Source organism: Cylas formicarius, unplaced genomic scaffold (assembly GCF_029955315.1).
Source record: "Cylas formicarius isolate icCylForm1 unplaced genomic scaffold, icCylForm1.1 PGA_scaffold_10__41_contigs__length_53128322, whole genome shotgun sequence".
NCBI lineage: Eukaryota > Metazoa > Arthropoda > Insecta > Coleoptera > Brentidae > Cylas > Cylas formicarius.
Genome location: NW_026844214.1, coordinates 35612673 through 35634678, shown reverse-complemented (window position 1 = coordinate 35634678; position 22006 = coordinate 35612673). Strand labels below are relative to the sequence as shown.

The following is a 22006-nucleotide window of genomic DNA, read 5'->3' as shown; positions in this document are numbered from 1 at the left end:
GGATTAGTAAGTGTTAATTTATCCCCTTCCGTAAAGTATCTTTCGTTTCGCAAATAATACTTAACGTTTCTGGGTCATGCCCGATTCGGAATAAAAGCAATCCATGATTTTCTGAACCTCGATTCAAATTAACGGGCTTCGTCGTAATAATTTTGCACCTGGTCTCTATCTTCGACACGGCGGCTCGGATTTTAACATTTTTATATTTTCCGGAATACAGTACTTTTATCATTTCAGTTTACGTGGTTCACGCGATAATTTAATATTTTCCCTGACTTGACTAAGTCCCATTAAAGTCGAATCTATAATTTCCGTAATTATATCAAGACTTCATAGTATCTCTAGTAAGTAATAAGGAAATATTGATCAATTGATAAAGATAATATAAAAACTGACCTGACAGTTAAGACTCAAAACTGCCAAGTTTGGAAGTTTTTACACAGCGCTGTGAAGAAAGAAAGCATGTCTGGTGAAACGTCGGTCAGCCAGAGGCAACACCCGATGCAGGAGAAATCCAGAAAATGGGTGCCTATAAGTTGAAATAACCATAAACCAATTTTGAAAAATATAGTTGGTTGGTTTGGTTATTTACCAACTGTTTTAAGCCTTTCGTCTTTGAAAATTTATTAAGTTATTATTTGGTTAGCGTCAGAGGAAATTTGTTTAGTATGATTACCGATCTATGGAACTCATTAAAAATGTAAATCCCTTAAACAAAATAAATAAAAACTAAAACTTCAGATTTTCACGAAATTATATATATTCACATTACAATTGTTTGGACAACACTGTGTCTTTATCAAATGTAATATTTACAAACTACCTGCTACTATATATACCGAAAAATGACCATAAAACCTTAATTAATGTTGTTGTGAGAATTTAAGGTTAATAATGGAGAGGTATCTAATTGATCGTTAAGCAATACATTTGAATGTCTCATTTTGTTAGTCTCCATGGCTTCCAATAAATTTAATTTTCTACTTTTTGTGGCTTTATGTAAAATATCAAAATTGTAGTCAAAAATTTGTTTTTCTGTGTATAAGTGTGTAGCATAATTAGAATCTTGACTATTGTTTTTAAACGCTCTTTAATGTTTGTTAATTCGTTTTTTGAAGGATCTACCTGTTTGTCCAATATAAATTTCAGGACATGATCCGAATTTCAACCTGATTTTTGAGATTTTGGACACTTCGTTTTAACGTTTTTTAAAAATTTTCCTCTTGTGTTGTTAGTTCTGAAAGCTATTTTTAAACCACATTTTGAAAAATTTTTTGAAACTTTTTCACTGGGTTCTCCTATGTATGTAATTGTGTGTTCTATATTAGGTTTCGGTTAAATATAGTTTTCTGTTGCCTGGATCTGTTTTTTTTTTATATTTTTATCGATAATGGACGGATTGTAGCCGTTGTTCAGTGCAATTTGTTTAATGAATTTTAAGTTATTTGTTGTAATTTTCTGTTGAGAGTGGCGTATTAAGAAGTCTGTGTATAAAAGAGTGAAATGCAGGAAGTTTGTGTGTATAAGAGTGATTTGAGGTGTCATGTATGACTGTGTCCGTGTGTGAAGGTTTATGGTAAATAAAAAAATCTAATTTGTTTTGCGTTTTCGTAATAGTTAAGTCTTAAAAATTAATATCCTGTTATCCTGTTCAATCTCGATAGTGAATTTTATACGATTATGTAATGAGTTAATGTAATTTACTACACACTTAAACACAGAAAAACACATTTTTACGACAATTTTGATCTTTTACATTCAGCCCCAAAAAGTAGAAAATTAAATTTATTGGAAGCCATGGAGATTAACAAAATGAGATATTCAAATGTTTTGCTTAGCGATCAATTAGATTATGAAACATAAATTCTCACAACATTAATTAAGGTTTTATTGTCATTTTTCGGTATATATAGTAGCAAGTAGTTTATAAATATTACATTTGATAAAGACACGGTGTTGTCGAAACAATTGTCATGTGAATATATATAATTTCGTGAAAATCTGAACTTTTAGTTCTTATTTATTTTGTTAAATGGATTTTCATCAAATAAAACCCACCTCAGTTCAATTTTAGTAAATCCCTCACCCTCGACCACCATGTTCAAGTTGTGAAATTCAGCCACCACATCTCTAGGTACGGATCGGGTAAGGACAACAACGGAATTACTGAATAATATTCAATCACAAATAAAATAATCTGGATAATCGATTTTTTTATTAAAGTAATTTCCATAGATTTACTACAATAGTATCCCGGATGGTTTTTGATTTAATAATTTATTTCGTCATTTGTTTCATTTAAAACAAGAAGTTATAGTTCCTGTAATTATATATGTGCTATATATAAGATTTTTTTTACAAGGAAACTTCCACACGTTACTGTAATACACAAATCCTCTGCATTCCGCCTGCGCCGAACTTTCTGACGTTTGGCCAATCATCCTGTAGACTCTTTAGAGCGTAACTGAAACTGCCTTGCACTTTATTCTGAAACCTGCTAGAGGGAGGCGAGACATAAACGTTGTCACTGATCGTTGTGAAGATTGGGTTGGAAGCATTGGAAAATTTTTCTTTGGTAGAAGAATTGATTACATGCAAGAATTTTAGGTTGGTCGAAGAGTTCGTGTCCGATTTCATGATTATGTTCGGCAAGTGCTCATGAATTGAATTGAGGTGGCTTTTACTTGATGAAAATCCACTTAACAAAATATTTCACGAAATTATATATTTTCACATGGCAATTGTTTCGACAACACCGTGTCTTTATCAAATGTTTATATAAATTAAAAATATAATTTCGTGAAAATCTGAACTTTTAGTTCTTATTTATTTTGTTAATTGCTGTTGAGTTTATTTGTCCTAACTTAAACACTGTTATGTCCTTTTAGCCTAGTTTATATTTATATTTCTTGTTGTTGATTTTTGATATTAATATTCTTAAGAAGTATAATGTTAAAAACCATAGTTACCACTTTTCCAAAACTCCGTCTTGGACACCAGGAGTTTCCATGCATGTGAGGCACTAGACTAAAAGAACATGAAAGACAATAAATAAACTCATCAGCAGTTGGCGATCATAATCATGAAAGCGGACATCAAATTTTATTACATCAAACTAAAATCTTTGCATGTAATCACTTCTTCTGTCAAAGAAAAATCCGAGAATCCATAGACATCTCTAAACAATTGTTCATGTCCCTTCGGCAACCGACAACCAGCGCAGGACACTGTGGGACAAGATCCCGGATCTTATACCAAACGCTTTGTATTTATCGGCATAAAATACAAAAAAATCGATTATTGACTACCATTATGACACCATGTCTGAACTATTTAGGTTTGAGAACCAATTGTGTGTGATTGTGACGGACAATGCGGGCTATCATTACACAAAAGTTATAATTTAGAAACTATACGTTGGGACAATATATGTATTTTGAGGAAAACCATGCCAGAAAGCAATAGATGTTTGAAATATTAAACTCATTTTGAGTAAAAGAAGAGTATTACTGTGACCCCTTATAGAAAAAAAAATGGGTATACCGCATAGTGTTGGGACTAATCAATTTATCGGTCAATTGATCACTTCTTAATTGACTAAATATCTTAAATCCTAATTGTAGAGTTTTATAAATTTCATATATGTTTATAATAAATTATTATGCGTTTGTGAAGTACAATTTAGCTATAACCCTCTTCAAGGAATACTCGGATGCGATACTTAGCATTTCGGGGATCCTAATAAAAATATCCACTCCATTTAGTTGTCAGCACGACGCGATGGCGACGTAACGCACAATGTAAATAAATAAATATAAATTTCATTGCATTTTTAAAATTATTTCAGTCAATTGACAGAAAAAAGTTTGACCGGTCAATTACACAACCTAAAGACCACCTCCCTAGCACTGCATATTCGATTCAACTTATTTTTAATTGTACCTAGTATAGTTTAATTGGAATCTGGGGTTTAACTAAAAGTTGAAACTAGAGCTCAAAAGAAGTCTGTGAAAGTTTATTTGAAGCATTAAGTAAGTTTTCCTTGCGATTTAGTCAACAAGGCACTCCAAATTTATTGTCGTATATTAACGTTTAATAAAACACAAAAAAGCTTTTATGGTTTCAAGTTATTCTTCAAAATTAAACCGGGTTAAAACGCTCTTATAATTCGTGAAAGGTGTAGGTTAACAAACCTCAATCGGTATTCAGTCAAAGTGGCGCTCTTACACGAATACATGTACAACATGAAATGTTAAATACTTTGTCACGCAACGTTCGGAAAGAAAACTCTAAACGCGTTTCGGCTAAGAGCTAAGTAACATGAGAACTCGTAATTACTGATCGTAATACTTGATAATACGTGATATGCAGGTTTGTGTTTCCATTGTTAAGTGACTTGAAAATATAGCCTTTGGGCCATGAAAAATTAAGTGGAGTTAAACTTTTTTAAGTGCTAGATTCACAAACATAAAATTATACCAATTGCGCATAAAGATAAATTGTTGTTAGTTTTATATTCCTATTCGGGCAAATATATCAACTGCGTATCTTAGTTGGCGATACTTGATTTGATTAATAAAGCCAGTAAGCTGCCAATGTTGCATATTTTTGGACTGCATCTTAAATAGTACTGACATAAAAGCAGAATAAATTAAGAATCCTTGAAACTTTCCTCGAAATTGATTGAAAAGACTTTTTCTGATTATAGCGAACTCAAAAAATTGACTTTATAGCCCAAATTATTATGCGGATGTAACGTGTGGAGTGCCTCAGGGGTCACACCTAGGATCCTTACGTTTCAATATTTTTGTATTTGATAATGGAAGTTGTTTTCAATATTTAGTAACAGCCTCATTCGCAGATGACTTAAAAGTAAGAAAAGAAATTCATTTTCAGTGGGACAATTTAAAACTCCAGAATGATCTCGATAGGTTTATTGTTTATACTAACTTAAAATTAAACAATATAAAACTTAAGCGAGTTATTCAAATTAAAGATTTATGCATCATACTGGACTCTGAGTTAACATTTGAGGTAGATGTAGAAAGTATTGTAAAGGGAATGAGAAATCTTGGGTTTGTATTACGTAATTACGATAGCCTCATCAAATTCATCTTGGAATACTCATCCACCGTATTGAATCCGATCTGTCGCAAGTATGTCGATCGGATAGAGAGTGACCAAAAAAAGCATTTTGGAAACCTTAATTTTAGACATAATAAAGACAAGCACTATTTTTTTATGAAAATAACCTATAGTTTTATAAATTAAGGTCACTTGAAACACGCAGAAATTGCTCAGACGTAATTTTTCTTTATAAAATTGTCATCAATCTTATTGAGTCACCTTTTTGTACATGTCAGATATCCTTTCATGCGAGTCCTTATTGAGTGCGCACTAAGCTAACTTTTTATATAGAAAGAATCATATCTAACGACTTCTTAAACTCTCCGCTTATTAGATTTACTCGTATGTACAGGAGGGGTCGTTTATCTTGGGACACTACCTTTTCTCAGAAACTATAGGGGATGGAGCCAAACGTTAAATATAAAAGTTAATTAACGTATTACAAACCTCTAATTTATTTTAATTTTGTATATACAGGGTGTTTAATTTTTCGTGGGCGAATATTAACTTTCTTGCATATTACTTCATTTTTGAATTCTATGCAACATTTTAGACATATTTTGTGTATAATCTCTTATACCTAAGTCTAACCGTTTTTGACATTTTTAATTTTACATGCGAAAAATGCCAATTTCTTCATTGGCAAGCATTTATTGTTTCAGTTGAGTGCACTTCTTTTTTTGAATGGAAATGTAACAGTTGTTCAATATGTCCTCTACTTTGAGCAATTCAACTAGTATAAAGAGTTCCATTAAAATATCCCACGTTTAAATTCCCCGATAGTTGACAGTTTGTGTTTGTAATCTAAAGCTTTAAGTCTACCCCATAGAAACACATCTAAGGGAGTTAAGTCGGGGCTCCTTGAAGGCTAATGTCTAATAATCTATACAGTGTATTTATATTTACACGACACAAAAATCTTCACAACCAAAATCTTAATAAAAATATACAAGGCGTTCCTGTTAGCATGGCATAACTAAATAAACTTTTATACCGATCATGTGAAGAATAAATATAACATATTTCTAAAGTGACTTTCTATTATTTAGTTGTTATTAGATTGGATTCATTGTCTAAATTAGGAAACATATTTTATGTAATTTTAAATTTGAAATATTTGTAAGTAAAACTGATTGCGTTTTTGAAATGAAAACCTTTTTGTTTCAGTTTTAGAATTTTTGGGGTGGTAGCTGAAAAAAAATGTATTAACGATAGCACCACTCGAATACGACTTGGCGCAAAGCATCGGCTTGATGCTCGAGTGTAGGATAATTTTCCGTTGTGGTTCTCGGAATGTATTTTGAACGTACGAGAATTAGAACATCGAGCCCGACAAAAACAGCAAGTTGGAGAAATTTGGTTTTGTTATAAAGGTGAAATGTTGAAGCAGTTTTAACGAAAACATATCCTCGCGTTGACAGAGTAGATGCGGATCTCGAAATACTGACATTTCCATCTTTGTACATAGCCGAGAATTTATTATATACGAGAAAAAATTTAAAAAATGCCTATAAAAATCATAGGCAGATTTATAAATACAATAAAGACATAGAATTGGTTTCAATTCACTGCGAGCTTCACTGTATTGTCGTTTCAGAAGACGTCCAGCACTAATAAAATCATTTCCTTTGCAGAAATTCCACGAATTGAAGGATATTATTGTTGCAGAATGTTTCCACGCTGTTGAAAAATACGTCTCTAATAGTCTGTCCATATAAAGTCTCATGTTTAACGTATTTAGAATTATGATTTGTGTTGACAATTGTATGTAATCTTGCAAACTAATCGCTACAAACCTGTATTAGCACCACCCCCGTATCCATGATCAAACATCAAAGATTAAACATTATTTTTCCGGAACCAGGCATACAGTGTACGGAGCCAACTGCAATTTAAGGTTGACTATAGGCAATACGATATATCACACCACGGGATCAAAGCGAATGCAGCCAAGTATCTGGGTAGTATCATCTTTAGAAATCTTGAATCCACATAGCAGGATTAAATGCCGAATAGAGACCTTTAATAAAATGACATCTTGCTTTGCAAAGACGATCTAAATCTGGAGCTGAAGAGCCTTTAAACATTGAGTTTACATCTACAATATCTGAATAACTCTTAAAAATAAATATAATATACAAACTAGACTAAAAACTACTTTCAGATATAATACACTAATCCATAATTTCTGCAAACTATTTTAAAAATTGTATTTTTTTATCTATATTACGACCACCTATCTGTTTCTTGGTATTTGAACTTAATTTTATTTAATATTAGCTGCCATACTTCATTACTTTTTCACAAACGTCACGTTGAACTTCGTCTAAAGTTCGCAGAATCTCATCCAGCCGTTATCAGCCCGAACGTAAGCCCGTCTAAACCCATTTTCAAACCCCAGCAAGGTAGATTCCTTCTCCATCTTCCTGTGCGGCCATTAATTACGACATTCGCCGAACAACTAACTCTGACAATGGCGGATCATAATAACAAATTACGAAGACTCACCTGCCTCTACGATATCAAAGAGGGTTTAAAATACCACCGTTTCCTACCTACAGGATAACAATGTCTTATTTTCGAGGAAATGTCTGTTTCGGTACGAGTTTTCCTTCAGTGTTGGGCGGCTGACACGCTATGTCTCTCTCGGCGAGATAATTAAAATCGAAAGTGTGCAAGCGTATCGAGCTACCACGATGATTATGACTCAACGCCTTGCTTTTGTTTTATGTTCTTAGATCATGGAAATGGTATATCCAGATTGGCTGTAATATTTTTTGTTTTCATAAATATTAATATCAGTAAGAACTCCAAATGTAAGGTTAGAAGTCAAGTTTTTTCCTAAATGACGAGTGTAAAACATGTTTATGTAAATGTACATACATATATATTCTTTATATATTCTGTTTTATTTCAATTTCTCTTGGGTGTTCGGTCTCTCGAAAACAAATAACGTAATTCCTTTAAATATCTATTAACGTTTCGATAAAATATTCGCTGACAAATTATGTTTACTTTAAATATGTAATATATTAACGGAACGTCAAATGTCCTCAATTGTTGTATATGTCACTTGTAGAAAATTAGGATATTTTGAAAAATATCGAAATTACGATCGAAACGTTAATAGATATGTAAAGGAATTAAGAATTTGAAGAAAATATACACAGGACGGTATATATATATATATATATATATATATATATATATATATATATATATATATATATATATATATATATATATATATATATATATATATATATATATATATATATATATATATATATATATATATATATATATATATATATATATATATATATATATATATATATATATATATATATGCAGTGATGTCTCACAAGTGCACAAAAGATTTTATCAGACTTCGTAAAGTTAGGTCTCAGTTATTTTATTTTTTAATAAAACATGAACGTAAAGCATGACTTCTTAACGAGTCAGATGTTCTATGCAAATTACCAACTGTGTGTGTTTTTTTAAGGAAAAAGTCAGAAAAGCCTTAATCTAATCCTAATTACACAATTACAAACATTTGCAAAATGGCGTTCATTTACATCGACACATTTTTGGCAATTGGTAAATGATTTTCATATAACCCTAGCAAGCGTATTTCCGCTAATGTTTCTAAACGTGGTCAAAAGTCTTTTTCTTAAGGTTTCTATAATCTGGGGAGAAGCAAGAAATTCATAGATCTCATTTTTCCTGTGATCCGAAAGGAAGAAATCCAAGGGCGAAAAGTGCGGTATGGAGCTAGAAAGCCCGGATATCGGTCCATTTAATGATATAATTCTTTCGTCAAACTGCTCGCTTAAGAAGTTCCTGACTTAAAAAGTGTTACATTTATCATTTTAATAAGAGAAACTACTTATTAGAAAACAACTTTGATGTTTTGAATTATTTAACGTCAAAGTCAGAGTCTTCTTTAGATGGAAACATCACTTGAAATTTTAAACTCTCTCCAAAAATCAAATAATCCAATATGGCGACCATAAGAACACTGAAAGTTAAAGCGGACAATAATAGACGATTGTGACTTGATATAGATGCTATTTTACTCGCTTTAAAAAATGTCTGAATAGTATCATATTTTGACCGCTGTCAATTTCATCCTTTTATATTTACGATATTTCCCAAATCAATTGACCAATCTTAAATCTAAAGTCGATTATCAAATTCACTAAGGTTCCTCTAAAAGTTGCCCCATTTGGAACACATTGTATATAGGTCTATTTTATCGGTGTTTAATAGATTACGTTATTTTAATTGCAATTATACAACACACTTTATATTGATGTATTTCGCTTGTTTTAGTTTTAACCAAAATAAAACAAAACTTATAAAGGAAAGAGGAAATCCATTAATGTCAAATACGAGCTGTTGGCTGGTCAACCAATAGTTGCTACATTCCCTATGCATTCCTTCGGATATTCAATATTTAGAAAGACAATTTTTGATGCTTTGATGACATTTGGACGAGATGCACCGTCATGATGGTACATTATTTGTGTTGATATATTTAGCGGTAGATCTTTTATATATAGGGCTGTATTGTGTTACAATTTCAAGTTAGTTTTTGATCGATGGTGTCTATAACACACCAAACATTAATCGACTGCTACCCTTGGATTTTTATTTCATATATTTGTGTAGTACCGAGTATTTTTTAAAATTATTATTTTCGTTATATATTTTTAAAGTCTTAAACAAAACTGCATCTTACTATGGAATTGTTCTTCACTAAGCTTATAAGAAGTCTTGCAAATATCTGTCTGGAAGAAATGAAGGATAAAGTCTAATATATCGGAAACGCGATGAGAATAACATGTTCTATTGAATACCGATAAAATTTGCAAGGTTGTTCTATTTAAAAAATATGAAATAGACTGAGATCTCAGAACATTGTGTGACTGTCAGGGACTAAGATCTAACGAAAACACCAACCCGTAGTAAATGTACCGGAAACGTCCGAAGTGGTTATCCATATTGCTTAACGAAGCTGATATCTAAAAGTGATCAGCGCATAATTGACTTTTTTAAAGTAGGGAATGAGAAATAAAAGAATAAAGAATTCATTCTCATTGATAAAAAGTTTGCAGTAGCCTAGTACACTCACGATACGATACCACTCTAAAAAAGTTGCTAATGAGTTTTCCGAGATTCAAAAGAACATGAACCCAGTGTCAACTTATTTTTTTCAAGAAATTGTTAACGATTTTTTTTATTTAAAAAAGCAGGTTTCCCTTCAAAAGTATGATCACAAACTGTATAGAGTAATACAAGGCTTAGAGATACACAGCTTTACAATCATGTCAAAATAAATTTTTAAACAAAATTCTGTACAACTCCTCCCAAATAATAATAAATTATTATGTTATTATATCAGGTTCGGAGCATATGTTTCTTTGGATTTGGGTAGGGAAGATTTTTAAAATCGTTATTGTTTTGCTGTTGACCAAAGCTTTCTTAGGTTTATTTTCTATTTAATTATAAGGACGCAAAAGAAAATAAGTTATAATGAGTTATTGTAATTTTTCATTCATAGAAAATATTGAAAAACAGACTCGTATTTCCTGGTAACGGACATTTCTCCCCGCCTCTATAGCTGGCTGGGTTTTCAATTTTGATTGAATTCTCGGCAACTGGCATTTCAAAGAAACGCAAATCAATTAAATTTTTTTGAACGACGGCTTTCTCGAGATCATATTCCTACTAGATGCCGATGCAATAAAATATAAAAATGGATAAAAATTTCTGATCCAGAAGACCGCAGCGCCATTGTCGTTTATTAATTTATTTACATTAGATGTACTTTACTGGACATTTTAATAAAATTGTTGTTACCTATTTATTACTAGTTGTTATGTTAAAATTAATTTATTACGGTCGGAAATGAACTGGCCGACTCTTTCCTATAAATTTTTTAAATAAAAATATTAATTTGCAGTGCAGTAAAATAGATATTACATTTCCACACTTATTATATAGTTACTACAATTCTAATGAACCAATATTTTATATATTGTATTTATAAGAAAATTCTTAAACTTACATTTAATTGATAAATAATATTTTATGCCTAGCCATTGATTCTGTATATTACAGTTGAATATTTTGTGGCAGGTGTGGAGGTAATGATTTGTAGAGTGATATGTAAGTATTTCCCAAAGATATTGAGGAGCACCATTCTCAAGCAGTTTGTACAAACAAAACCTAAAATCATTGTCAGTCTTTCCTGCATATTAAGCCACCCCAAAATACATGATCCCGCATTTTAAGATTGAAAATAAAACGTATGTATGAGTTTTGAATTCTTTGTAGCCTACCATTGGACTAAATATCAGGACATGGGCTACAGGCAATATCATCGATAATTACATTGTCAGGGAACCAAACTTCACATAGCTGTTTTTGTATTCACTGGTGGAATATGACCTTGTTTTTATATTGAATTTGGATCTTACATCTAAGGTTACTGTCAAACATTATTCCGAGTATTTTAAATTCCGAGACATTGGGAGCATCAGCCAATGTAAGCTGAATGGTAAAAAAACAATATATTTCGAAAAATATCTAGTAAATTTAAAAATTTCAGGTGTCACGTGATGAACGATTGACGACTTATCAAAGTGCCGAGTTGATAACAGCAACAACAAATCATTAGATATTCGTTCGCAAAATACGATGAAATGCTTTGTAACACTACAGAGACAAGAATAATTCTTCTGGACCTGTTTGTTTGTTTAATTATCATTAAACAAGCAATTTAAACTGAATCTGTCTCGATTCGACACCTACGCTTTAAATGGGCTTCCTTCTGGGTTGAGGTAAGTTAAGTGACGAACAGCGACATTTTAATATAAGTGATGAAATCGGTGGAATGCTTTGCTTTTTAGATCTGGCCAAATAAAAATTATTAAATTTAATGGATACATCAAAAACTAACTATATATGATGAAAATTATTTTGCTTATGACTTTGACGTTCGGATATATCCGTTATTCCAAAACTTTGATCTTTTGTATTTTAGTACATTTTAATTTTACAATGGGAATTCGTCTATCTCCCTGTCACTGTATTTTCACAAAATTTTGGGTATTTTGGAATTTTAATTTGTTAATATTTATTTAAAAATTTCACAATGTAAAAATTTTACAGTTTTATTTTTAAGCCGCTACGTTTACGCTACCTAGCTAATATTGACATATACAATTCATGAAATTATAAAAATATTTGCTTTGCGCCTTTTATATTAATAATTACAATTTATCTAACACACACGCACTCCGAATCGAAATTATTGTTGACGGAGGCACTTATTAACCCGCGTCAGTTAAATATTTATATTGGTTTTGTTAATAACATTGTAGAAATTGATTTTCCGGCGAACTGTAATTGAAAAACCCTTTAACATGTTTTTGTTTAAGGCATCCGAAATTTTATATTTCCATCACCAGAAATCACGTCAGCACGTCTCAGTAACAGATTTTCAAAGTGAAAGGCTATCCCTTTAAACCAATTTCGGGAAATAACGTTGCAATATAGGGAATATTTCCTGTTTTAAATTAGATTTCCTGCCTGAATCAGGAATAAGGGCATCGAAAGCTGGGGTTAGGTACATATAGATGCACAGACGTCTTCGAATATAAGATCGTCCGGTTGTAACTGCAGAAATCCCCCCCCCCCCCCAAAATCAATTTTACCCATTATAAAAATGCATGGGAGATACAAATCAGACAACTACGTCCATTATTCATTTAATAAAACGCACGAAGACGAAAACGAGATATTTGATGGGCATTGAGGTTTCACTTGTCACAAGAATTTGTTTTCCTTTATAAATTGAGTTTCCGAGTCGAGTCGAGTGCGCGATGGACGTGATTTTATAGGTCTGACATTTTGTAATATTGGTAGTGGCATGACGTTTTAGTTTTTTAACATTCAAATTGATATACGAAGAAAAAGGTGTACGTTAATACAAAACAGTTTTCTAAATTAGAAATAGTATAGATACATCTACTTTTGCAATATGTCACTGTCAATGTCCCTTACCTGTACTACTGATGCAATTCACTCCAATTTATAATACATTAGAAAACAGTAAATGTTACTAAATCTGCAGAAGAGAATATTAGAAGACGTTTGGCTCAAACTATTCTCGTTTTGTTATCCAAAAGTCGGAACGTTTTTAAGAAGTTGTAAGAAATAGAAAAGAGGGGACCGAGGTTGGCCCGGTTGGTAAGGCGCCAACTCGAACTTGCCGGAGGTTGTGGGTTCGATTCCCACTAGGAGCGAACCTTGGTGTTATGTGCGTGAAAAATTGTTATCGGCCAATTTTCCTCGGCGGATGCCGGAAAATGGGTGAATATCCTAATTTGTGATGAGCCCAATTAAGCGCATAAGTAAGAAAAGTAGAAAAAAGATGTAAAGCATTAGGATATAACACACATTTTTCAACTTTTTGTCATGTACTAAAATTGAGAGATTAAGATCCATTGACAAATACGTTTAAAGTTAATGAGTTTAACAAATTATTTTTTATATACATTGTCAACAAGTTTTCAGTTTTTGGTGACACAAAACAATAAGAATATATCTTCGAAATTTTCTTAAGAGAATTCCGCATAAAATAGTACATTATGCAACATGTATGGTAAACGGTAATTTTTCTACTCCCGTCTGTAAAATATCTAATTACACACCGATCCAACGGGCGGGAAGCGTCACTTTGCCACGTCAGTTTCGTTTGCCCTGAATCCAAACCACATTTCCGGGATTTTACCGCACGGATTTGGGAGCAATCGGATGTTTTCGGAGATATTTCCCACACTTGAATTTTAACGTTTGTCAATTCTGACGGTCATGTCAGCGAAAATGTACCCAAAAACTAACGGTCGTAGAAAAAGTATAATATACAACACGTTCGGTAATAGTATATTATGCAACAACTGTATTTGACTCACGAGTTTATTTGACACGAGCAGAGCTAGTTTTTAATAAACGAGTGATTTAAAAAGGTTACCGAACGTGTTGCATGCTACACTTTTTCTACGACCTTTAGTTTTTGGGTACAGTTATGCAAAACAACAAGAATACATACACTGACATGACCGTCAGTATTGACAAACGTCAAAATTCAAAGTGCGGGAAATATCTCCGAAAACATACGATTTCTCCCAAATCCACGCGGTAAAATCCCGGAAATGTCCGAAGTGGCTCGGATTCATGGGAAACGAAACTGACGTGGTAAAGTGACGCTTCCCGAACGCTAGATCGGTGAGTAATTAGGTATTTTACAGACGGGAGTAGAAAAACTCACTCGTTTATTAAAAACTCGCTCCGCTCGTGTCAAATAAACTCATGAGTCAAATGCCGTTTACCTCACTTGTTGAATAATATACTATTAAGTGATTGACTTAAATAGTTTACCACACGTGTTGCAAAACATTTTCGCAAAATAACACAAATACTACTAACCAAAACTAACCAAAACAACATAAATACATTCACTGACATGACCGTCAGAATTGACAAACGTCAAAATTCAAGTCGTACGGTAAAATTTCCGAAAACATCCGATTGCTCCCAAACCCGTGCGGTAAAGTCCCGAAAAAGGGTCTAGTTATTGCCAAAGAATTTTGTCCACTAGAAAGAAATTCCTAGGTAGTGCCAGATAGCACCAGAAAAATAATTATGAATTTTCACAATTTAGATACTGGCACTGACTTAACAGGCGTAACCATGAATGCTATTAAATTTTATGGTCTCTTCTTCATGGCGTATTCAGTGGATTAGATATAAATAAGGACGTGTTGGTTGGACACCTCGTTGCTCGCATTTAAATCCTTTGGATTTTTATTTCTTGGGAGCATTTAAAAGAAATTGTGTAAAAAATGCGTGTTTATATAAAAGCAAACCAGAGGGTAAAAATCCTGACGTCGAATTTGATTTCAACCTCATACTCCGATCAAAACTATCTTTACCTCCATTTTATTATCGCCAAAAGATTGCAAAGTTTGCATGAGTATGAATCTGCTTTCTAATTTGGAATGAGCCCGTGTTTGGTTGTAATGTTATAAAATGCGAAGAAGGTCAAGGAGAAAAAAAGCCACGTTTTACTTTACAATATGTTTTTTTAACATAATTCATTTGATCTAGTTGACTCTTTATGACTTTTAAGATAAACATCTTAGTTTCTGTTAAAGGGAATGTTATCAAAAAAAGAACAAGTATGTTAAAATAACCAATAATTATTACGTATAAAATGAAAACAAAAATTGAAAGAAGAAACATGAATGTATCAAAGAATTGTCGCAGCCTTAAAAAACGGCAAAGAGAAATATAGAACAAATTTGGATACAGGCATAAAATTACCCCTTTTTTTCTGCTGTCGCTGCGCTATAAATATTCTCTTGAGCACGGTTGATGATTTTTTACTTTATTTACCAGTGCCGTAAAAACATCTCAATTTACGACGAGGTATCGATCCGGATTTTTTTGTGAAACCCTGGTGAAGGCGGATGTTTTTATACCGTTTCCAATATATAAAATTAGTAATTTTAATATTAAAGGGCAAGAAAGTTTAAAATTTATGAACATTGTAATTGTTGACTTTGTAAAGTTATTATATTATGGTTGACTAATAAAATCTTAGAACTTAATAATTGGTCCTTCTTTGTTAGAAACATGTAACCAAATTCAGACTTTCAAACCAGTTTCAATATCGGCAAAACAGACCAGAATAAATTTGCCGGGATGACTAGAAAACTGCAGCTTCCATAAACAACCCATATCTATCTCTGTAAGATATAAAGCATCGTTGACGTTTAGGACACAGGCCAATCAAGAAAATTAAATGGGTTTATCTGCACATCCGCCAAGTTTTGCTAACCTTTCTCCAAACACCCTGTATATTATGTACTTCCGTTAATGTATTACCAACATTATGTTCGCCAGTCTGTGCTGACTTTGTGACAAAAAAAGTACTTTTGTTCTGTGGCAGTAGCAGTGTTTCAATTATTGTTTGCTTTTTTTTTCTAGTTTTGTTTTGTCGTGTGCGTAACGAAATCCTATTTCAAAATTTGCATAATTCATTTTATGGAAATTTTTACCCTCGAATTTCATTTGTCAAATACGAGCGGTGTGCCGTTATACTATAACAATATTTAATATTGTCATTATTCAGATTTATTGAAGTGTAAAAGAAAATTTTAAATTCTGAAATAGTAAAAACGGTCGATCATCCCGTTACAAAATTATGCAAAAACTGCATTCATTGCAGCGGCGTATGAGTTTAATCAAGTTTGAATTCGGGTTATATCATTGCAGAATGTATTTTCGCAAGGCATGGAAATCTAGCACGTGTGCTATAAATAAACATGCCCATTGCAGTACCGCTTCTAAGTCGTTCGCACACTTAACCTGCACTTGAAAACATTTGTCTGTTGTAATTTACACACGCCCAAGTACCAGATAACCGTATAGGAAAATTCATAGTTTAAAATGAAAATCTTCTAATCAAACTACTCCAAATAGACACAGCAAATTTAATTGTTTGTTGGTTGGATTTAATTGAAACGGAAATTGAGCAATTTTGAGTAATAAGTAGCTAAGTCAGCATTGCAACAAATTTTAATTAGAAAGTGAAACAAATTTTTACAGTTTTCTCTTCCATTCCTGTTGTTCTGCATCCCTGTTATTGCCATAACTATATTCTAGTTCTCTATATTAATAAAATATTGTGTATCGACTGCGACTGTTGGTTTCGCGCATCAATCAGTACAGTGCGTGCTATTGAGACTTCCCGTCATCAAGATTCCACTTTTTTCTTCTTCTGCAATAGTTCTCTGAAGTCGCTGAATCTTTCGTTTCAAGTGTTGTGCTTCTTCTGGCAACAAATTCTTCCAGTTGTGCACAAATGTGATTTTATTTCATTCAAAATGCAAACCTTTTTTCTTCCATGTTCATGACAGCTGGCATCATCTATAACCGCTGCTGAGTCAGTTGGGAGATATATATATATATATATATATATATATATATATATATATATATATATATATATATATATATATATATATATATATATATATATATATATATATATATATATATATATATATATATATATATATATATATATATATATATATATATATATATATATATATATATATATATATATATATATATATATATATATATATATATATATATATATATATATATATATATATATATATATAAACTCTAGATACTAGACACTAAAATATTAAGCTCAACATATAAATGCCAAAGTTTGAATTTTATTCTATTTTTTCTCATTCTTGCGAAAGTTTTTGTAGTATAATAACAAAATTTTTCAGTTTTACGTTTTTTGATATTAATTACAAATACGAATTTGAAACTTATTTGGGCGTCGCGCTAGTTTCACCGTACTATTTAATTAAATCTCGATTAGAATAGGTACTCTTCTTTAGACGATCTAATTCTGTCGGTTTTTAGACATATTTACATTTAAGATATTTTATATTCTAGAGGGAAATTTTAACAATCCATTTGATTTTAGGTGGAAAACTAATATCAAGCAAGTAATCCAAAATAAACAGCAAACAATGAGGACCCGTCTACATTAGTGTTATAAATTTCATCGAGGAAATATTCTGGAGAAGCCTACGCTGTATATATTTTTTGGAAAAATATTTTAAAATTATCTCCATAATTTCAGTCCACTCTAGTTGTTTTCCTGAAGATTTTGATGCAGGTATTCTTACAAACATTCAAAAAGGGCGAAATTACACGATAATAAAATACTTGATATGACTGTTAAAGATAAGAAATGCGCGTTAACTTTACCTGAATCATGGGAGATTGCACTAGGTTAATCATCCTCATTTTGAGCGTTAAATGATTGGAAGAAGCGTATGCTTATTTCTTTTATATTTTTGGAGAAATTAACTTTGCAAGGCATTTTTAAATTTAAGAAAAATGGTCTCTGGCTGTAACATTGTAAGAACAATATATTAACAATGTAGCATTAAAGCGCTCGTAATCAATGAGATTTGACATTGATAATGATAATGAATTGAATGTAATTTTAGTGGAGTCTCAAAACTGCAATTCTCATTCATTTACATTTTTAGTTGCCAGTCAGTAGGTGAATGCATCACTTCGGCACTGACTGGGCGACTTTAAACAGATCAATAACCTAAAACACAATGCGTAGAACCAGATTTGCAAGACCTCGTAATTCTCGTTTACTCATTTATTTCCGTGAAAGAAAAACCCTTAAAATGCCATTGGCTAACGATTGATTGAGCTTTAACCAGGAAAGGCGACGGGACCAGTTTCCGCAAAGATTTTTGTGATCAATGCGGCAATAAAACTCTGGTTATTTATTCTCTAATTTCATCATAAAATCGCCATAATAGAATAATTAGCACTAACTTCTAGAATCTGTAGGTAACAACGACCACTAAACAATTTTAATTGTTACAAAATAAATTGACTCAAATCTGAACGTGGTTAATTGTTAACTTGTTAATGAATTATTGAACTTTGTTTTTATTGAAATAAACCGTACAGTTATCAGCATTGCAATAGTAACTAGTTAGTAAGTAATCTCGTCCGTCTTGCTTGAACTTGACTAAGTATCAATTGGCAAGCGTATTACGTACACCGGCCAGTAGTGCGTATTCAAAGTTATAATTTGCTCATATCAGTGAACGAAAACGTTATCGTATTGGTCTACGAGTATTAAACTACAATCGGGAAAAGGAAGAATGCTAAATGTTATATACTTCAGTATTGATTTATAAAATATTTATAAAATTGACACTTGAATCCTCTCGAACTGGTGATTATCACGACGATATGAACGCGGATGTTTTAGAAGATTAGTTTGAAGAAGTCGAAAAAATATCTTCCATCTGACTCAGCAGCGGTTATAGATGATGCCGGCTGCATGAACATGGAAAGAAAAAGGGTTGCATTTTGAATGAAATAAAATCACATTTGTGCACAAGTGAAAGAATTTGTTGCCAGAAGAAGCACAATAATTGAATAAAAATGAAGTATAGTTCTGCTGAAATTTGATAAAAAGGTACCAACCTCACTTTTTGCAGGTTTCATTACTTCTACATTCGAATACTGCTACGTTCTGTTACACGGCAGAGTTTATAACTAACCAAAACTGCTTGAAGCGCAGGGATTGTCTCAATAGCACACATTGTACTGACTGATGCACGAAACCAACAGTCGCAGTTGATACACAACCTTTTATTAATATAGAGAACAAGAATATAGTTATGGCAATAGCAGTAATGTAGAACAGCGGAAATGGAACAGAAAACTGTAAAAAGTTTTGTCACATTCTAATTACTTGTTGCAATGCTACTTTTTAGTCAAAATTGCTCAATTTCTATTTCAATTAAACTAACCAACCAACAAACAAACAAATGTGCTGTACCTATTTGGAGTAGTTTGATTAGAAGATTTTCATTTTAAACTATGAATTTTTCTATCTGGTTATCTGGTACTTGGGCATGTGTAAGTTGCTATAAAAAGTAAAATTAAAACAGACACATATTTTCACGTGCAGGTTAAGTGTGCGAACGACTTGGAAGCGGTACTGCAATGGGCATGTTTATTTATAGCACACGTGCTAGATTTCCATGCCTTGCGAAAAAGCATTCTGCACTGATATAACCCGAATTCGAACTTAATTAAACCCATACGCCGCTGCTATTAATGCAGTTTTTGCATCATTTTGTACGGGATGATCGACTGTTTTTACTATTTCAGAATTTAAAATTTGCCTTTACACTTCAATAAATCTGAATAATGACAATATTAAATATTGTTATAGTATAATGGCACACCGCTCGTATTTGATAAATGAAATACGCGGGTCAGAATTTCCATAAAATGAATTATGCAAATTTTAAAATAGGATTTCGTTACGCACACGACAAAACAAAACTAGAAAAAAAAGCAAACAATAATTGAAACACTGCTACTGCCACAGAATAAAATTACAAATTTGTTGTCACAAAGTCAGCACAGACTGGCGAACATAATGTTGGTAACACATTAACGGAAGTACATAATATACCGGGTGTTTGGAGGAAGGTTAGCAAAACTTGGCGGATGTGCAGATAAACCCTTTTAATTTTCTTGATGGGCCTGTGGCCTAAATGCCAACGATGCTTTATATCTCAGAGAAATAGATATGATTTCTTCATGGAAGCTGGACATTTATAGTCATCCCGGCAATTTTTTTTTGGTGTTTTTTGGCAATATTTCCACTTTCAAATGTCTGAATTTGGGTACACGTTTCTAACAGAGGAGTATGTCAGTAAATACTATGTTCTAAAATTTTATTAATTAATTAATATAATAACGTTACAAAGTTAACAATTACATTGTTCACAAATTTTAAACTTTGCTGCCCTTTAATATTAAAACTAACTAGTTTCCTAAATCCGAAACGGTATAAAAATATCCACCTTCATCAGGGTTTTTTTTACGACCCTGGTAAATAAAGTAAAAAATCATCAACCCTGCTCAAGAGAGTATTTATAACGTAGCGAAAGTAGCAAAATAGGGGTATTCTGATTCCTGTACAAAAATTTGTTCTATATTTCCCTTTGCCGTTTTGAAGGCTGCGATCATTCTTTGATACATTCATATTTCTTCTTTCAATTTTTGTTTCCAATTTATACGTAATAACTATTAGTGCTTTTAACATACTTGTCCTTTTCTCTTAATAGTTATAAATAGTCAACTAGATCAAATTAATTAAGTTAAAAATATAACATTACATTTGCTAAATAAAAACTATTCAGTAGAAGAATTTTTGATTTTGAATGTTTGATTGGGTTTGATTTGTTTATTTGTTTTTTAACTGTATATGTATAAAAGTCCGTCCCTGTGTAGCATTTTGTGTTCAATTTTAAATACTAAGTTTTCTTGGTTGACGATCCTATAGCATTGTGTACTTTATATACGTTGTCGTTCAAAGGAATTAATAAATACATACATCCATACGTACAATAGCTATATGGTTTTGACTAACATTTAAAATAAACATCTAAACTCATGGTAATCCATTTTTTCCGGGTACTGAATTTCTCTACATAGAATGGTTGGGTTCACATTACTTAACAATATCCTAGAATACCGATAAAAAGTATTGCACAGTTAATGAATCACGTAGAATTACTAAAAATAAATTAATAATGTAATGATTGTTTTATCAAAAAATAGTAGGTAATGCAAAAAATTAGAAAGCCCAAATGAATTTGATTTGGTGGAAGTAAAGCGCTGCGGAGCATCTTACAGTGTTAAAATTGCTACTACATTTTTTTTATGGATACAGATCGATTGCTAATGGTGGTGATAAAAATCGGAATCTCGATACTACAAACATATCATCGAAATAAAAGTTGTAATAAAGTTAAGACTTCAGCTTGAAAATGTCATTATGGACGCCCTTTACGAAACTCTCCAAACTTATACCGGGAAATTTCATAAAAATCATGTTTGATATATAACACAGTTATTACTATTTATATATATATATATATATATATATATATATATATATATATATATATATATATATATATATATATCAACGATGGAATTGAAAATACATTTTTAATAATATTTCGAAACCTGTGTTTACATTTAGTTTGATTAGTTTTGGTTGTTTGGTAAAATAGATAAAATAGATAAAAATAAAACTTTTAAAACGCGATTGATTAAACACTTCAGCACTTAACACTCAATATAAGGACTAGATTAAGGACTATAATAATGTTCGGCGGGTTAGGCATCTTCGATTTTCTTTTTCAAA

The 22006-nt window shown here is 31.8% G+C and overlaps 1 protein-coding gene across 2 annotated transcripts in view; it reads left to right on the top strand.

Moving 5' to 3' along the window:
- The window catches only part of LOC132705608 (nephrin-like), a 635291-nt gene that overhangs the window by 401861 nt on the left and 211424 nt on the right, over nucleotides 1-22006 (top strand). The gene's annotated exons all lie outside the window — the stretch shown is intronic.